The sequence below is a fragment of the Protopterus annectens genome, chromosome 2.part2, assembly GCF_019279795.1.
Source record: "Protopterus annectens isolate FY-2018-M chromosome 2.part2, PAN1.0, whole genome shotgun sequence".
Taxonomy (NCBI): domain Eukaryota; kingdom Metazoa; phylum Chordata; order Ceratodontiformes; family Protopteridae; genus Protopterus; species Protopterus annectens.
Genome location: NC_056730.1, coordinates 765,749,493 through 765,756,325, shown reverse-complemented (window position 1 = coordinate 765,756,325; position 6,833 = coordinate 765,749,493).

Sequence of the window (6,833 nt, the reverse complement as noted above, 5' to 3'; positions counted from 1 at the left end):
GACAGTGGTCTTACCTTCGATAACCATATTGACACAACAGTCAGGAAATCCTTCTATGTGGCACACCTCATCACTAAAGGCTTTTCATCCAGAAAAAAGGAGGTCATTGTCCCACTGTACTCATCCCTCATTAGACCCATTATGGAGTATAATGCCCCATTTGATATGTATCTCACAAGACATCTGCAACAGCTGGAAAGGCCGCAGAAATACCTCACTAAAAGAATCACAGGCCTAAAGCAGATGCCATATGCTGACCGTCTAAAAAAACTCCAGCTATACTCTGTGACATATCGTCTACTCAGAGGTGATCTCTGCTTAACATACAAGGCCATGTAAAATCCTGAGCTGCTGGACATGCTCCACTTAAAGAAATCCCAATCCCTCAGAGCCACACGCTCCAGGGATCTAAGCCTTGTCATCCCAAATGGAGGGATAGGTTCCTGACCCAGAGACTCCCCATACTCTGGAATAGACTACTCATACATGTTAAGCAGAGCGCCTCCTTGGCCCTCTTTAAAAGGAACCTTGATGATTGGATGGGAGATAGGAAATTCACCCCGGGGATCATGTCAGTCACCCTGCTAGACAGGGGTCCAGGGAAGTAAATATTGTGGGAAGAAATATCCAGGGAATTGTTATGGCTAGGCTTGTATAGGCCCTAGGGCCGATAGCCTAGTACAAACCTATGAACCTATGAACCTGTGAATACAGACCACCACTTATTATGGCAGAATAAAAAATAAACAATTTATTCAATCCATTTCAAATAAAATATTCAGGGTCATCATCCAGTCCCTGGTGCAAGTCTACCACAGTAAATCAATCCAAAAAGCAAAATGGTCTCCATTTATGAAAAATAAATTAAGTTCTACTCTGATAGTGACTATCTAAACTATTAAAAGCTCAGGCCTTATAACCATTACTCTGTAAATTTGATAGACAGTTGCTGTCTTACAACCTCAGAGGACAAGGTCATGCAGGACATCATCTATTAATGCCCAAATCAAAACTACATTGTGATCATCAGCATTTCTCAGTCTTAGGTCCTAAACTTTAAGAAACTTAAACCCTTTGTGTTAAAGATTTTTTCAATTTACCCAAGAGTCCATGCCAAACTAAAACATATCTTTAAAAGTAGGCAAACTTCATCTATCTTTCGAGAGGACATAACCGATCGGGTCTATATTAGAACACCGAACGTTCAAAATTTCGAGTGTTCTAATATTGAACCCTATGAATCGAAAATTTAAAACATCGAACATACAGAACAGCAAATTTTTTCCTAGGGAAAAAATTTGCTGTTCCAAAACACATACACACAACACAAGCACACCAAACAAACAGCAATCCACACACATACACCTAAACTCTTACACCTAACCCTACACTAAACTATAAATACACCACTAACTATTCACTTACCTTAACCCAAACCCTAACCCTAAGGTCCGTCACTATCGCACAGTCACCTCACCCGTGCCCTAACCCTAACTCACCTACCCCGCCCTAACCCTCACGTCCACACAATCGCACACTTACCCAAACCTGACCCATAACTTTCCACCACAGCACTAAAAATACCAAAGCAACAGAAACGGACAACCAAATTCTTTCCCTAGGAAAAAAATTGGTTTTCTGTTTCTTTGATATTTTCAGCATTCGCTGAAAACAGATCGATATTAGAACACTTGAAATTTTGAACATTTGGTGTTCTAATATAGACCCTAACCGATCTGCTGCTACCATCTCACTAAGCTCTTCTTGAAATTCTCTCCTGTCATTTTATTGCTTCCTCCTTGGACTCTTGTGGAACAGCCAAATGTATAACATTTTGTATATATTGTACATAATGGCCAATGTATATATTTCAGAAATTCAAAACCAAACACAAGCAGGTTTCCAGAACTGGTAGAAGCAAAATCCATTAATAGAAGAACAAGCAGCTAATGCTCAAGAAACTCCAAAAATCCAAAGCCGAACACAAGCAGGCTCCGCTCAAGAAACTGGAATCTGGTTATTCTTCTATCATTGTATAGATTTGTTATGTTTATTTTGCTCTGTTTTGTACAGCTATATCTCTTTTTTTATTTGTTTACATACTTTTTAATGTCTAGATAGCTTACATTTTAAAATTCTGGACTGAAACGGAAATTGGTCTATTGTGATCAGTGCTCTAGCCAAGTTAAATTCAAATACTTTTCTGTAGTGCCATAGGCAGTACTAATACAAAAACATGCAAAATATTTTTTAGGTTGCCTTCATAACAGGCAAATAAATTTATAAAGCCAAGGAAATCAGAAATGATGAAGTCATTGTTTGTTAGTTACATTAGACCCAAACTTGAATATGGAATAAGAATGTGGAAACGTAATTAGAAAACAAGCATGAGTAAACTGGAAAGAGTGCAGTGGAAATATACAAGGGCATCCATGGATGTGAAAATGTAAGTTATTATGAATTACTAAAATATCTGAACTTGTGCAGTGTCTCATATAGATATTTAAGGGGTGACCTTATTCTGGTATAGAGGGAATTTAGAGACAACTACCCCTGGGTGTGTTTGGGGTTATCAAAAAAGTAGCAGAGAATCATCAGACAACCTTTGTAGAAGATTCTATAGGAATGAGAAGTGTACTAATTGGTTGTCTGAGACAGCAGCTCATACATGGAATAGACTAACAAACTACATTAAAGCAAGCACTAGTTTAGATATTTTTTAAGAACAGCCTGGGCCCTTTTTATGGAACAGCTGTTCTAGTATATTGACAGGCTAGAACGGGTCTAATTCCCATGCTTGAAATATTTGCATGTATGTATATATGCATGTATGCATGTATGTAGGCAATATAGGGGATATCTTGCATATATTTTGATGGTATTGGTATGGATATATGTAACCTCTAATTAAGACAGTTAAAGAATTTTTCAGCTGATTTCAATGTGTTAGATTTGCCATTTGATTTGCTTACTAAATGTGTCTTTTCAGTGTTATTTGCACTCTGTAATATGTGCCTGCACAGCTAGATGATTTACGCTAAACAGTTTTGACTGAGAGCGTCTGTGGCCAGTCCACCATACAAATCTGCAACACATTCAAGTAGCTATTTTATTTTCTAGAATAAATTGTTTAAAGCAGTCACATGCATACTTAATATGTTATGACCATTAGTGATACCTTCTATCATCTTTTGATGATTTCAGTTTTAAATTTACTCAAATGAAATGAAAATACTTAACATATTCCTTGCTTCAAGATAACAGTAACAAAAGCAAATCTTGTAACCTTGGCATATCCCTGGGTACACTTAAATAAGAGTATGACAGAAAGTAGCTATAATTGCTTTATAGTGTCCATTTCAAATGTCCAGTAGATGGAATGCCTACCACTTTGATCCCTTTTCAGATACTGAAAGTGGCTGTTGTGACCTGGATAGCAACATTTACACCTAACTGAGTACTATATCAAGCTTAACTTTTTTTTTCTTTTGTAACATTTTCTTCAGAATAACCTTTTAATAGGGTTTTAGGCATGCTACTGCTGCAGCCACTAGAAAATACAAGCTGCCATAGTGTTATTTCATCTCATGATGACCTGCTTGACTTTCATAGTTATGGAATTACAATTTACTCATTACTGACTTGTCTACTGTAAACATTAAACATTGTCTTGATTATCTTATTTCTTTTTAGTCTGAATACCTTTCATATCTCTAATTCAAATGGACAACCATAAACTTGTATTACAAGGGTCATGCTTTATTATGGTAATTGTTTTTCTCATTGTGAATCTAGCTTTTCACTGTGTGAGAAAAAACATTACTCATTGAAAAGGCAGGCATAATCTAAACAGGCATATGATTAAAAATACACTGTCCAGACATTAAGCAGCTTTGTTTCTCTCTTGGTAGATTTAAGTAATCTGTGTCAGTTACTGGACATACAAAATATAGGCAGTTTGCTGCATGCATGGCTCCATCTTTTTCATAAAGGTACTAAAATACATTGACACTTTTTGTACTTCTGTGCTTGCATCTGTACCTATAATATTTGTTAAGGTTGCCTTAAGTGTGATGCCTGATATTTTACTAAAAGAGCATTTTTTTTACGATAAATACAGGGAAAAGATAGTTAACAGTTAATGTCTCCAATACTCAGAAGGTCCATCCTTTGCAGTTCCCTGTGTAGTTATTTATTTATTTATTTATTTCAAACTTAGTGCATTAACACTGTACAAAATAAAATAAAAAAAAACACTGGAGGTGTTTAAAAATAATCAAAATTAGCTACATAAACACATTACCTAAATATATTTGAAATACTGCTTACTCTTATGCTACTATTCATGATTGCAAGAATTAAAATGCCATCTATAAATTTCTGTAGCTTGTATTTTATATAACTCAGATAGTAGCCAACATTTACATGTTTATCATATGTATCATGTCTGAAAGCTGAAGCCAGTCTGATATTTTTCTAATTCTATCTAAACCAACCATGCAATTTATAAAGCTTTACTCCCATTGACAGTGTGCATTATTTTAGTGCAGTGCATGACACACACCACTGTTATACTCTGAAAATGGGAAAAAGACACTTAAGTACCTTTCTGAGATAAGAAAGATGTTTAGCAAACACTTAAGCATAACCCAATTCTGTTAAGAATGGTTTTACACTAGAAATTAACAGCGGACAATACTGGATGGCAAAGAACAGTGACAGAAGGTGAAATAAACATCTTTAAAAGCCGTAAGATGCTTCATTCTGGCACAATAGTGTATCTAACATCGTTTAACTACAACCATTCTTCAGAAGAGCATTCCATTTCTGACTGTTGAGTGTTTGATACCCCAAGTGCTTTACTGTCTTTCATAGACTTTGAAAGCTAATAACATACTTCATGGAAACTACATTTGTTTTCTATAACTGGCAGTACATTCAGCATATAAAGCTCTGTACACTACAAGGAATTATGATTTGGGTCTTAACAATCATAGCCCAATGTGAAGAAACTGAAAACACTGTCATCTATGTTAGCATGTCTGGCAGGAGATCTGTGTATATTCTCAGAGTAACTTGTATTGTATGCCAGCATGTCTAATTGCGAAAATATAAATAATTTTTTTTTAAATGTTGAATGTTTAAAAAATCTGTCAGTGTTTTGATATTTCTTATTGTGCATGTTTGAGAGGGAGATTCTAAAGTACAAACTGTGGAGAAGCAGCTGAACAGTATGTGATGTCATTAGAATGTTCCTGGTTGCTAGGTGATTATTTGAACAGCTGACTGACAGGAAGTATAACTTTTTCAAACAGATAACTGTTATTTTTGAAATAAGAAAAGAGAACTCACGAAAAATTGTAAGCCTGCCTTTGCCTTGCTGCTATGTGTTAGATTAGATCAAGGACAGTATTCTCTAGTTAGATTAGGAAAGTTTAGTTATTCAGATGGATTTTTTTTTCTAGAATGATGGACTTCTATCCTACACTTTAAGTTTATATTTCTAGTGAATGAATTATAAAGTTTATTGAAAGCAATTGATTTACATACTTGTAATCATTGTACTTATGTTTTTCAATAGTTTATGTTGTGGCTGGAAATCAGTGTTTTTATTTAGATATTAGAGAGTGTTTATACCTGTTTGATACTTCCCAAGTCCCCTTGAAGGCCTGGCTACTCTGGTTATAGCTATCATTTATTTTGATATTTAATTTTGATATTTAATTTTCATGATTGGACACCCCTTTAGAAAGGCAAGAAGTCACGCTGATTGGTGGCAGCATTACCATATTATTTTGGGGAAGGGACACAGCTGGAAATCTGTGTCAGGCTTTCCCAGAAGTGTTTGGATGTGTGAGATTTAAATTTAATTTGAGTCTGAGTGTATCACAGGGTGTAAACTGCACATTGTTCTGAAGTATGTAATAAGGAGTTACACCGGGCTGGACAGAAGTTTACAGTTCAGTCCCAGATTACAGAGCGTGTTCCTGTCATGCTCTTAGGGAAAACTTGTGAAATGTTACTCCTGTTTAAGTGATAGTTTCACATTGGAGTTAGGAGTGAAGATTGACACTCCTTAGTTACTGACCCAGGATAGTAAGGGATGTCACATTAAGTGTTGGAAGTCTGGTGGGGTATTGGTCAGATATCACATTTAATTGGCGGAAACCATTTGGGATATAGCCAGATGTCAATCCCCTATTATGGAATTTTGACATGGATGTCAAAATTAAGCTCCTGAGATTTGTTCTTGATATGATTTTCTTGGCATCCATGTTAAGAACACATAATAAGTTGGGTATGACCAGAGGTCTGATCATAATCCTCTATAATAGATATTTATAAATCTTATATATTTTTATAGAACTACATTACACTGCAATAACAGATGCAAATTGAAAGTAAGTCTTTATGAATTCTACTCCAAACACTTCATTTCAGACTGTTTCTCAAATCATTGTCGCTATCCAGCCTAGTCCTGCCTCATATCAATGTATCTGTTTACCTGTAACTCAGGTAATTTGTTGCTATCTGTATTACGTTTTTGTTGTTCTAATCTTTGTATGTATTTGTAACTTATGTAACTTTATGTTACCTGTATAAAGATTGTACTTATCTGTATGTAACTGGAGCTTCACCCCCAGGCTTCCTCTAAAAATGGGTTATTTCTTGACCCAGTCAGACCTTCCTGGTAAACAAATGTCAAATAAATAAATTCTCTGTTTAATCTTGCAGAGTGCATCACCTTCTTGGCCATGTTCTGTCCCTTCAGATATGGAATACATTTTATAAATTAATTGATAATTCTTCAAGCCTCTTTAACTTTATTACAC